The sequence below is a fragment of the Microcaecilia unicolor genome, chromosome 1, assembly GCF_901765095.1.
Source record: "Microcaecilia unicolor chromosome 1, aMicUni1.1, whole genome shotgun sequence".
NCBI classification, from domain to species: domain Eukaryota; kingdom Metazoa; phylum Chordata; class Amphibia; order Gymnophiona; family Siphonopidae; genus Microcaecilia; species Microcaecilia unicolor.
Window position 1 is genome coordinate 671,021,613 of NC_044031.1, and position 12,859 is coordinate 671,034,471.

Sequence of the window (12,859 nt, forward strand, 5' to 3'; positions counted from 1 at the left end):
TAGCATATAACATAATCAAAAGATATGCCACGGTATGGTTGAAAGGGAAAAAGAGGCAAATCTAATATAATAAAACGCACCGTGAACGTTCTGATGAGGACAACGTTCTGAAGCCATCTGACGTCACTCCCTGGCTGTAGGGTTCGTGGCGTTCGTGGTGTGAAGCCACCCAGCCGTCTCTGCCCCACCCTCGCGTCTAAACAAACAAATCCGGAAGCGAAGCGTCAGGGAAGGAGGCGGCGCTCCCGACGTCTAGCCTTCCCTTCGCTGTGTTCCGCCTTCAAAAAAATGCGGAACACAGCGAAGGGAAAGCTAGACGTCGTGAGCGCCGCCTCCTTCCCTGACGCTTCGCTGCCGGAAACGCCACGGAGGTAAAGTTAAAAAGAATTAAAAAAACAAAAAAGGGATGCATGGATGCGAAGGGGGGGGGGGGGGGAGAAGAGGGCGGGCCAGGCTGGGACATGGGAGAGAGAGGAGCATGGATGCGAGGGGGGGCCATGGAAGGGAGAGAGGGGACTTGCTGGAAAAGGATGAATGGAGGCAGCAGGGGACAGAGGAGCATGGATTGGGAGGGCAGGGCTCAGGGAAAGAGGGAAATTGCTGAAAAGGGATGAATGGAGGGGGCAAGGGACAGAGGAGCATGGATGGGCATGGATTGGGAGGGCAGGACTCAGGGAGAGAGGGAAATTGCTGGATAGGGATGAATAGAGGGGACAGATGGGCATGGATGGATATGGATTGCAGGGCAGGCCTCAGGCAGAGAGGGCAATTGCTGGATAGGGATGAATGGAGGGGCCAGGTGACAGAGGAGCATGGATGGGCATGGATTGGAAGGGCAGGACTCAGGGAGAGGGGAATTGCTGGATAGGGATGAATGGAGGGGACAGATGGGCATGGATGGATATGGATTGCAGGGCAGGCCTCAGGCAGAGAGGGGAAATGCTGGATAGGGATGAATGGAGGGGGCAGTGCCCATGGAGAGAGGGGAATTGCTGGAAATGGATGAATGGAGGGGGCAGGGGACAGAGGAGCATGGATGGGCATGGATTGGGAGGGCAGGACTCAGGGAGAGAGGGAAATTGCTGGATAGGGATGAATAGAGGGGACAGATGGGCATGGATGGATATGGATTGCAGGGCAGGCCTAAGGGAGAGAGGGCAATTGCTGGATAGTGATGAATGGAGGGGCCAGGTGACAGAGGAGCATGGATGGGCATGGATTGGAAGGGCAGGACTCAGGGAGAGGGGAATTGCTGGATAGGGATGAATGGAGGGGACAGATGGGCATGGATGGATATGGATTGCAGGGCAGGCCTCAGGCAGAGAGGGGAAATGCAGGATAGGGATGAATGGAGGGGGCAGGTGACAGAGAAACATGGATGGCCATGGATTGGGAGGGCAGGGCTCAGGGAGAGACTCACTCTCTCTCTCACACACTCACACTTTCACTCTGACTCTCAAACAGTCACTCTCACATACACTCTCCCAAACATACACACTCCGAGGAAAACCTTGCTAGCGCCCGTTTCATTTGTGTCAGAAACGGGCCTTTTTTACTAGTAAGAAATAGTAGTCAGGAAATTTCTATCACAATGCAAAGTATTACACTGAAAACATAATGCAAGACTTCAGTCAGTATATCTGTTATTATTATTATTATTTATTGCATTTGTATCCCACATTTTCCCACCTTTTTGCGGGCTCAGTGTGGTTTACAATAGGATATGAATGATGGAAGTACAATTTGTTACAGCTTGGTTATGGATTACATTGTGAAGAGTTATGCGAGACAATCAAAGTATTGTTGCAGAATATAACAATGGATCAAAGCTTTGAAACAGTGGAAGGAGACAGCAGGAAGCTAGAAGGGCATTATGTGTGGTATACATATTTCTGTGGGTAAAGGTATGAGTGAGGTTAGATTACGGGGGTGAGAGTTCAGAAATGGATGTATTGATGCATTAGTGATCAGTGAGTGAGTGAGTGTTCCATTCCAAGTTATACTATAGGTATGACTTTTGATGTTAACTGATTATCCAAAAAGCTTTTGTTTTGTTGTTGTTGTTGTTGTTTAAACACTGTAAAAACATCACTTATCTAATACTATACCTGTCCCCTGACTTGCCTTGTTTCCTCCTCTCAATTTTTGTGCCCTTTTTTGTGCTATTGACTTCTAAGAGACGCAAATTACGTATTTGATATGGTCTAATTTCTCCATTTGATTCTACTGGAAAAGTAATAGTTCTGTGGTGATAGAACACTGATAAACACTGGATTTGTTTTGTACCCTCAAGAAAATATCAAAAATTTATAGTAGGACTGCATTTCAATAAAAATTTTAATTTCTATTAATTGTGTGATTAAAGGTATTTATTTATTTTTCCCCCACTGCAGCTCCTTGCGACTCTGGGCAAATCGCTTAACCCTCCTTTGCCCAGAGTCACAAGGAGCTGCAGTAGTAAAAATTTAATAAATAAATATCATACCTTTTAATCACGCAATTACAAATTTAATCGAAATGCAGCCCTGTTGTCTTCACTCGCCGTTCAGTTTTGGAGCCTTCTCCCAATTTGCGGATAAGTTTCTGCAGACAGCAGCAAGTTAAGTAACATCGTGTCTTAGAGATTCTTCTCATCTTGTTTCTACTTTGGAGACATTCCTAAATGTATCGGATACATCATAGTTGGTGACTTTGGACATTGTGTTGTACATGAAAATATCTCAAAATAAGGCATTGAAGATTATAGCGGTTGTGCTAGAGGCTTGGACACAACCTCAACGTATAAAGTCAGATTTTATTTTTGGTTCAAATGGCAAAAATGGTGATAGAACAAATATTATTTTTGGTATAAGGGAAATTATTAACAGCAAATACTGGAGGTGTTGATGGGAACAACTTTGACGCCGTCAGTCGCTACCCTATATGTGGATCGTTTAGAAACACAGTATATTGAAGGAGTCCCAATCAGAAATCCTTTGGAAAAGGTTTTTGGATCATATTATTTTTGTATGGGACAACACTGAAGAAAATTTACAAAAACGTGTTCATTGGTTAAACGCAATAGATCCTGATATTGAGTTTGTGATGATGGCAGATACATTTAAGAAAGCATTTTTAGATTTATAGATTATTAAACAAGAAGTATAGTTATGCACGTCTCTATGTCAGAAGCCAATTGAAAGAAACACATTCGTTCACTTTTTTTTTTTGTAACATTTGTACCCCGCGCTTTCCCACTCATAGCAGGTTCAATGCGGCTTACATATTATATACACTTATTTGTACCTGGGGCAATGGAGGGTTAAGTGACTTGCCCAGAGTCACAAGGAGCTGCCTGTGCCTGCAGTGGGAATCGAATCCAGTTCCCCAGGACCAAAGTCAACCACAATAACCACTAGGCCACTCTTCCACACCTTTTATCCATTTAAGTTAACATATAACCTTCCAGTGAGCCAGTTCCTTCGCCTGAGAAGAGTTTGCTCCTTTCCGGAGGATTTTAAGTGAGAATTGGACATTTTGAAACAAAGATTTAAATCACGAGGTTATCCTGGATGATCTGTAAGAAAGGAATATTTGCGGGCAAGATTTGCACAGAGAGAATTGCTCCTGCAGAATAGAGAGAAATTGGACAATGAATTATTAACATGTGTTACCATTTTCAAGGATTAGCCAACAATTGGTTAATATTATGTGAAAACTTTGGCACTTGATGCAACTTTACTTCGTGTTTAAGGAGTTTGTAACTATTGCTTTTAAACGAGGAAAGAATATGGGTGAACATCTTTCAACTTTGAGTTATATCGAATCAGCATTGACAACTGAACAGGTTTCACTTGAAGTGTGCGGACACCTCTTGTCACAAAAAAACGTGCTTTCCTTCTAATTGCCCCATCTTTCTGCCACTAAGCTTGGGGTGACTTGGAGCCATAGGATGGAGACAGAGCTTCTTTGTTTATACTTGTGCATTGGTGATGAGTAAAATAGATTATAGAAATGTTATTTAATAGGGTTTACCAGGAAATATGTTGCTAAGTCTTCAGCATAGCAGCAAAATTGTTGACAGATGTTCCTACAATAGGTTTGAGCATGTTCCACCTATTTTATCTAGCTTCATTGGCTTTCTATTAAATGGAGAATTGATTTTAAAGTTTTTGATGAATGTATTTAGATGCTTGTATTTTAAAGATCTAAATACAATGGTTCTTTGTCATAAAAAACATTAAAATCAATTCTCCATTTAAATAGATAATCCACTGCATTAAAGTATCTGAAAAATTCCCAGATGGTTGTTCTGGTGGTTCTGTTATGTTATCCACATGGAACTGATCAGGTTATTGCGGAATAGAAGTTTTTGAAAAAAAAAATACAATTCAGAATGCTTTAAAGTAGGAATTTGTTTTACTGATCTATTCAACATACATCATACTTTCAATGTGAGAGAACAATTATAGAAATATTGAAAAAGTAATTAAAAATAAGAAATTGAAAAGTTGTAACTTTATAAGTCTTCACATCCTTTGTTGTAGCAAGCCCAAATTGACTCTGGTTTCTGAAAATTGCCTTTTCAAGGCCCATAATAAGTTAGAAATTGCTCACCACATCACCACAGTCATAATAGTTCATTTCATTTAGTACATAAGTACATAAGTAGTGCCATACTGGGAAAGACCAAGGGTCCATCTAGCCCAGCATCCTGTCACCGACAGTGGCCAATCCAGGTCAAGGGCACCTGGCACGCTCCCTAAACGTAAAAACATTCCAGACAAGTTATACCTAAAAATGCGGAATTTTTCTAAGTCCATTTAATAGCGGTCTATGGACTTGTCCTTTAGGAATCTATCTAACCCCTTTTTAAACTCCGTCAAGCTAACCGCCCGTACCACGTTCTCCGGCAACGAATTCCAGAGTCTAATTACACGTTGGGTGAAGAAAAATTTTCTCCGATTCGTTTTAAATTTACCACACTGTAGCTTCAACTCATGCCCTCTAGTCCTAGTATTTTTGGATAGCGTGAACAGTCGCTTCACATCCACCCGATCCATTCCACTCATTATTTTATACACTTCTATCATATCTCCCCTCAGCCGTCTCTTCTCCAAGCTGAAAAGCCCTAGCCTTCTCAGCCTCTCTTCATAGGAAAGTCGTCCCATCCCCACTATCATTTTCGTCGCCCTTCGCTGTACCTTTTCCAATTCTACTATATCTTTTTTGAGATACGGAGACCAGTATTGAACACAATACTCCAGGTGCGGTCGCACCATGGAGCGATACAACGGCATTTGAATACTCTTAGTTGAAGAGTCAAGCTGCTTCTTTTTTATATGGAGTGAATTTGATGCAAGGGCCTAAACATGCCAAGCAAGGCTGTGCCAAAAGAGCTCTAGGACAGATAGTCAAAAGCACAGAATGGAGGAAAACTATATGAAAAATGCAATACATGTCTGTTTCCTTTGGGGCATTATCAGGTCCGGTGTTGTAAAGTGAAAACAGGCACCACCAAGACATTTCCTTGATCACGCCATCCTTCCAAAGTCAGCAGTTGTGGGTTTGAGAGAACTGTTGGGAAAGGCAACTGTGAGACCTAAGATTGTTTTAAAAGAACTACGGAGGTCGCTGGCTGATGCTGGAGAAAATATAGACGGTTCAACTACTACAAAATTACTCCACATGCTTGGCCTCTATGAAGAAAAGCCACATATCCCAGGATTCTATATATCGCGCCAAGGTTTCTGTGTGGAAATCAAATTGTATTCCATACTAAGGCACATAATTAGTTAACAAGCTAATCAGTGCTGATAATTGGATATAAACAACCAATTATCAGCACTTATTGGCATTAATTAGGATTGATGCACACTAGCTAAGCAAATCTGTAACGTGGTGCTTATAAATATGTCATATAGTTGAAAAGTGAGTGTGGAATGGGCGGGTCATGGGCATTTCTGATATGTATGTGCATTGTTATGCAATACATCCGCTCCGTGCCTAATTTAGGCGTCGGGATTTATGAGAGAGAGAGAAAATAAAAAAGGGGCTTCAAAACTGTTTCAGAATCCAAAAAAAAGCTTGTTCTTTGTTTACAGCTGGCAAATGCATGGTGGTGGCAGTATAATATTGTTGGAGGATCAGGGACAGGGAAGCTTGTGAAAATTAAAAGAAAGATGGATGGCACAACATGCAGGCTGATCGTGGAGTTAACCTCTTCTAGTTTGCCATTGGCCTGAGTCTCTGATGAGAAAGTTCAGCTTTCAGCAGGACAGTAATCTTAAGCAGAAAGCAAAAACAACAATGGAGTGACACAGCAGGAAAACAGTGAATGTTCTTGAGTGGTCCAGTCAAAGCTCAGACCTGAAGCCAATAGAAAATCTGACAAACTTGAGTGTGCAGATGGTCCCCAGCCAACTTGATGTATCCTGAGCTTTTCTGCCAAGAAGAATTAGCATAAACTGCATCATCCTGCTGTACAAAGTAGGTAGACATTTATTCTAAATGTTTCATGGCTGCTTCTGCAGCAACTTAGGCTTGCACCTACTGTTGAGTCAAAGATGGGGGGGGGGGGGGGGGGTGCAACGGGTGTTTTTAATGACATTGAACAAAAGGGCAGGAAATTAAAAGCATCTGAAGCCTTTTCCTCCTTCATATCCAGAGATAACTGCAGTAAGAGGTAAAAAATCAAAACAAAAAGAAGGACTTATTTAGGGCCCTGTTTACTAAGCTGCAGTGTAGGCATGCAGACGTTTTAGCGCATTCTAATTTTTAGCACGCGTTAATTAATGCTAGAGACATCCATAGGAATATAATATGTGTCTCCATTGTTAGCGTACTTTAGCGTGCCTACAGCGCGGCTTAGTAAACAGGGCCCTTAGATTTTTATGATACACATTATAATAGAGTCCTAGCCTAACAATTGATTAAGATATATCTGTTGTACACTGTCTTCAGTGAATCTCTTTTGTTAGAACCACTGGCTAGTAAAATTCACTAATCCCCTGAACTAGCTGGGATCCATGTTGGGATGCACAAATATAAAATTAATCTTTTCACAGATGATTGCTGATATTTTTAGAGCATGTGTCTCAGGGGATCCCCATTTTGGTGGCTCATCTTGGTGGGTTCCTTTTCTGGGTATTATGTAAGCCACATTGAGCCTGCAAATATGTGGGAAAATGTGGGAAACAAATGTAACAAATAATAATAATAAAGATTAATTTTGATAAATTGGAGGCAATGGTGTTATCTACCAATTATAGCTGTCGGCACCTGCCAAATTTCCCTTTGGCCTGATCTAAGGGTCCGCTGAAGTATTTATAGAGGTCTATCTCCATCTAGATGTGGGTATTGTGTACAGTAAAATTTTGTGGGAGAAGTTGGAGTCTTATAGCGCTATAGAAATGCTAAATAGTAGTAGTAGTAGTCTATTCGAAATATCTGTCATCGTTGGCGGGACCTCCCTATATCCTTCTTGGGTCGAGTCACTTTGGTTAAAATGGTTCTTCTTCCTAAGGTACTCTTTCCTCTCCAGATGATGCCTATTTGGATTACCCATAGGGATGAACTGGTCTACTGATGGGTGGTTTCTTCTTTTCTTTGGGGGGCTGGTAGAGTGTGGTTTGTCTATAATAAGCTTGTTCGGGATTGAAGTAAAGGGGGAGCAAACATACCATATCTCCGTCTTTATAACGTAGCAGTGACTCTTCGCTGGATACATGAGCTCCACACTGGGCACTTTAAATTTGCTTCTGAATTTGTGTGGGAGGATGATGCCTCCTCTTCCTATGTGTTTAATATATTTCACTCTAGGAACAAACGGGTCTGGTTGTCTCCTTTCTCTCATCCCCTGAAGTTGGCTTGGGACTGGTGGAGAACTCAGTTAGGGGGAGCAGAGGGACCTTTTCTCTTCTTAGAACTCTTACAGAACCCAGATTTTGCTGCAAACCAGGATAGATCTCCTTTTGAGACATGGGTCAGGGGGGTTGTAGATATGTGGGTCAGGTGACTGCCTTGGGGCTGGGTCGTTTCCCTTCTTTCTCGCAGTGTCAGACGGCTTGGATTATCCCACAGAAATATTCCTATTCGTATTTACAACGTTGACACCAGCTTGCCTCTGTGAAGGGCCCCCAATGGCACATATCCCTCTTTCACTACTTTGGACACTATTGTTTTGCAAATGCCTGCTAATCAGAACAAGCTTTCCATGTTGTACAGCCTAGAGAGAGAGAGCATAGACTTCATCTTTTTTTTTTTTTTTTTTTTTTTTTACACCGGGCAGCAGCATGGAATGCACATTTGAGGGTCAAAGTTTCTGTCACAGTTATTGCGGTGCTTCAGTTTAGCCTTCTGGGTTACTCCTAATGTGGGTCTTCACGAGATCCAGTTTAAGATTTTGTACAATGCTTATATTACCAGAAGCAAATGCATGGGCCTTTGGAAGTCAGATGTGTGTGATAAATGTGGCTTGGGTCGGGGCTCCTTGGTACACCATTTTTAGAATGTCCTTTGCTTTAGAGCTTCTGGCCCAGCATTATTGCTGTCCTGAAAGATGTCTTAGCTGACTCCTATTAGTGGTCTTATGGGGTTCTGTTAATGGACTCAGATGCTGCTCTAGTGGACCAGGGGCTCTCAGACTATCACCTCAAGTTCATTTTGCTGGCTTTGGTTTTGGCTAAGAAAGTTATTCAACAGTGGGTGGGACAACTTGCCCCGCCTCTTGCACACTGGTATGCCAGTATGTGGCAGATGGCAGACTGGGAGTGCAGGAGAGTCTCTGCTGTAGCTCATAGGACCTCTCAGGAATATTGTGGCTTGTGGAGGTGTTGCCTGGAGCGGCTACCTACATTGCCGCCTCCTGCTGTTTCATAGCTCCTGGACACGGGAGGGGATGAGTGAGGGGTGTTTTCTTCTCTTTCCTTTCCTTTGTAAGATAAAATACAGGTGGGACACTTAACAGAGCTTCAACGTAACAGTTATGATGGTTTTGTGTTTCACTGCCTTGCTTATTTTCTGCATTACTAATTTTGTGTTTCATGCTCTGTTTTGTACTACTTGTTAATAAAAAGATGAAAAAAAAAGGAAAAAAAGCACATTTTTCCAGAAGAGAATTGTTTACTGATATAGGTTTCTAATACTTTAGTGAAAACGGGTATGCTTGCCACTGGACGGTAGTTTGCAGGTGATGTTACATTGGAGTGAGAACAATTGTGCCCATATCAGGAGAAAGAGACTCAGTTTTTAACAGCTCATTGAGATCATCGAGTAACCATTTTACTTCTTCCATAGGGATGGATTTGAGTAGGTGTGTTGGGCATTGGTCCAGGGAGCAGTTGGCTCGGGAGCATTTCTGCAGCAGTGATCTTACACCCTTAACTGTTAGTAGTTGAAAAGATTCTCAGTTTTGGTTAGTTTTGAGTCCTTAGATCATTCATTTTAATTACGTTTTGCCTGTACAGTTTATATATCCACATATGATCTCAGGTTGTTTTCTGTGCCATTTTTTAGACAGCGTTTAAACATTTTGTTATTAATGTATATAGTGGATTTATTATATATATTTCTTTTTAGCACATACATATTTTTTATATATCTAATTAATTCTCCTCCTGTTTGTAGCTGCTGATACTCACAGGGATTTAGCTTTTTTAATATTCAACCATAGATGTTTCATATTCAAGTTTTCCTTTTCTTTATTTGATATACTCGGTAGGACATATGCCATCACAGCAGTTCACAATAGTCTTCATTTATATTTTTTTATGTTTTTATAAAGTTTTATGTTTTGTTTACATTTTTGAATTGTTTATTTAATTTTATATATGCTGTCATATGGTTTTTACAGTTTATAGTCTATTATTATGGTGTGTATGTGTGTGTACGTATATCTATATATATACTTTTTAAAAAAAAATATAGTCACCTTTTTTTGTTTTTGCCCATAGTTTGTGTGACCCCTGAGGCAGGCGAGTGGTTCTACCGAAACATGGGGGTCCTTTTACATGAGGTGCTTTTTAAAGATTTGTTGTCCACTTCACTGTTTGTTGGAGGTCATTTGGTCCACCCCTACTTTGGTTTGTTTTGTTTGGGCTATACTTAGGGGCTCTTTTTCCTAATTTCATTCTTTTGGATTGTTGTGTAAAAAGTAGTCACATGGAAAGAATGCACCTACTTTTATATGATCTCAGAGTAGGCCTTCCTGGGGCGCAGTTTGGGAGGAGTAGAGATGAAGTTGCAATGTACCCATGTGTTTCCTAACATGGGTACACATGTAGCATGCATGTGCACATTTACACCTTTTTCAGAGTGGATGTAAACTTGTGCATGGCCTTATGTGCACTGTTGAGGCTGGTTCTGTGATCCTATTTTAAAAGGGCACATGGGTGTCCATTTGCCTTTATAAAATAGGCACCTTTTTGTAATCCTCCCATATGTGTTCTGTTTATAAAATTACCTTCATAGTGGGCTGTGCCTTAATATATGTGAACATATAGGCAGAAACTAGGAAACCCGGCTATCACAGTCATCTCTACTACTCCTGAATATCATGTTTATCATTCTTGTAGATGAATGCCTGCATCCTTGGAGGCACTAAGGCTCATCATATTATAGAAGCCTCCCATTATTTTTGCTCAGTATATGGTACTGGTTTCAGTCATAGCAGAGTGGAAACAATGCATTTACATTGCTGTAGTTCTAAGCTGTAATGATATCATAACGTATTGAGTGATTAGTGTCAAAGGACTCATACCTGGAGACAGTGCTCTCCCTTTGCCTGTAGTTTTAAATTATTCACCTCTGGTTTTAGAGAATTTTCAAGTTTGTACCCTTTAGCAATCAAAAATATCTGTCTTTCTATGAATGAAAAATTGTGAAGTCAAGATCACAAAGAATTTCTCAATACATTATATTCAGCACAATCCAAACATTTATTTGTACTTATTTTAGTATGACAACTGGTGCGCTATTGCAGAATCAAGGCAAACAAGCTGCCCAGAACCACCAAAAATGCTGCGGATGTTTTGGCAGGATTTACCTGCCTTGGGGACCAAAATCTTGCAGAATACACAGTTCAAGAAACATAATTTCTCTATTCAGCAGTAAAAATTTGTCTTATAAAAATACATTTAGATGCCATGTCTCAAATTTCCTGAGGGGAGCATACATACACACACCTCACTTTTAAGAGGAAATATGGTGCAGGAGGTAAGAGGTATCATTCTGTCGTGATTTGCACAGCAGTAAATAATATATACAAATAATTCAGTAGAGAGCATGTAACAAAAATAACTAAAAAATATTTATAAAATAAAATACGCATACAGACATGAAGAGTCAAAACACTGAAGACCATGATATAGAGATGGAAAGTCCACTGCCCCAAACCCAATGATCCCACAAAAGTGGTCAAAAACAAAACAAGAAAACTTAAATAAGCAAGTAAAAGTCATCAACTACTATTAATGGGAAGTCTAATCCAAATCAAATGCCAATTGGAAATACCAGGTCTTTAACCCTGATTTAATCCTAGACTATGAAAACTCAGTCCTAAGCTTAAGGGAAGAGAATTCCAAAAGACTCGTGCTAAGTAAGCAAAAGAAGAGTAATGAGTAAAGCCTAATCTGTTGGTAGTGGAACAGATAACGAGCTTTGTTATGAGGATTTCAAAACATGGGAGAGCAAATAAAAAAGCAACCAGTCAAATAAACAGGCAGACCAGTATGCTACACTTGATGCCCTTGTTAAATCTTAAATTTGCATCTACAGCTAATAGGTAGCCATTGATACCTATAAAGAAGTAGAGTCACATAATCAGTCCTACTAGCTCACAAAATCAATTTCACAGCATGGGGTTTGGGGGGCCTCTGGGTGGAGTGGGTATGGTACTTGCCCTATGTGATATATGCAGAGCAGATGCTGGACATGCTTCCTGCATGTACTACACAGGCTTTGCACTTTTAACATATATGTAGTTACTGACCCTTCCAACAAGGGACCCCTGGATGTTCTACTTAGCAGGTCTAACTCTCTGCAGCAACCTTTATGGAAATGGATGTTCCTTCCCCTTCTGTAATGGGAATAACATCCATATTTTTAGCTTGCCAAAATCTCTCCCCAAACACCCCCAGACCACGCCCACTTGCCAGATGCACGTTCTGCAGTTTTAGACATTCATATCTTGGCTTTGTAAAATCAAGATATGGACGTCTAAGTTCCAGTTTATGAATATCTGAAACACTAATAGTGCTTCTAAAATAAACACCATAGTCAATTAAACACCTCTGAAGCTTGATAGGTATTTTAAAGGGGGATGTGAGTAAAAGAAATCCTTCTCCCACATGTTAATTGACCACTTTTGGGGTCATTGTAGTATCCATGGCTATTCCTTTTATTAGATGAAAATACTTTCCATTTAGCATAAAATAGTTGTAAGAGCTATGGAAGTCAGTTCACACTGAAAATGTGTGGGCACTCTTTAGTGTCTGTTCGAGTTTCCAAGATATTGAATAAACCTGAATAATCACATCTTGTGGAATATTTACGTATAAAGCTTCGATATCCTCTGTGACTTAAGAGCCTTTTTTATAAATCCATGGTAGTGATTCCTGCACAGTAAAAGAGAGGAAGCCCATAGGAATTGAATGGGCTTCTTCTCATTTACCGTGCAGGAATTGCTAATGCAGCTTTGTAAAAGAAGCCCTAACAGCAAATTTTCAAATGGGCCTGAGAGCTGTTTAATTTATACTGTTGTCAGATGAGTCCCTAACAAAAGAAGGATAAAAACCCTTAGAGGAAATAATGTGATGTCCAGGCGAAGAATATACTACTACTACTTACTTCTATAGTGCTACTAGACTTACGCAGCCCTGTA

General features: G+C 40.6%; 1 protein-coding gene across 1 annotated transcript in view; it reads left to right on the forward strand.

Moving 5' to 3' along the window:
* Window positions 1–12,859, forward strand: part of SCAPER (S-phase cyclin A associated protein in the ER) — a 960,370-nt gene that overhangs the window by 9,831 nt on the left and 937,680 nt on the right.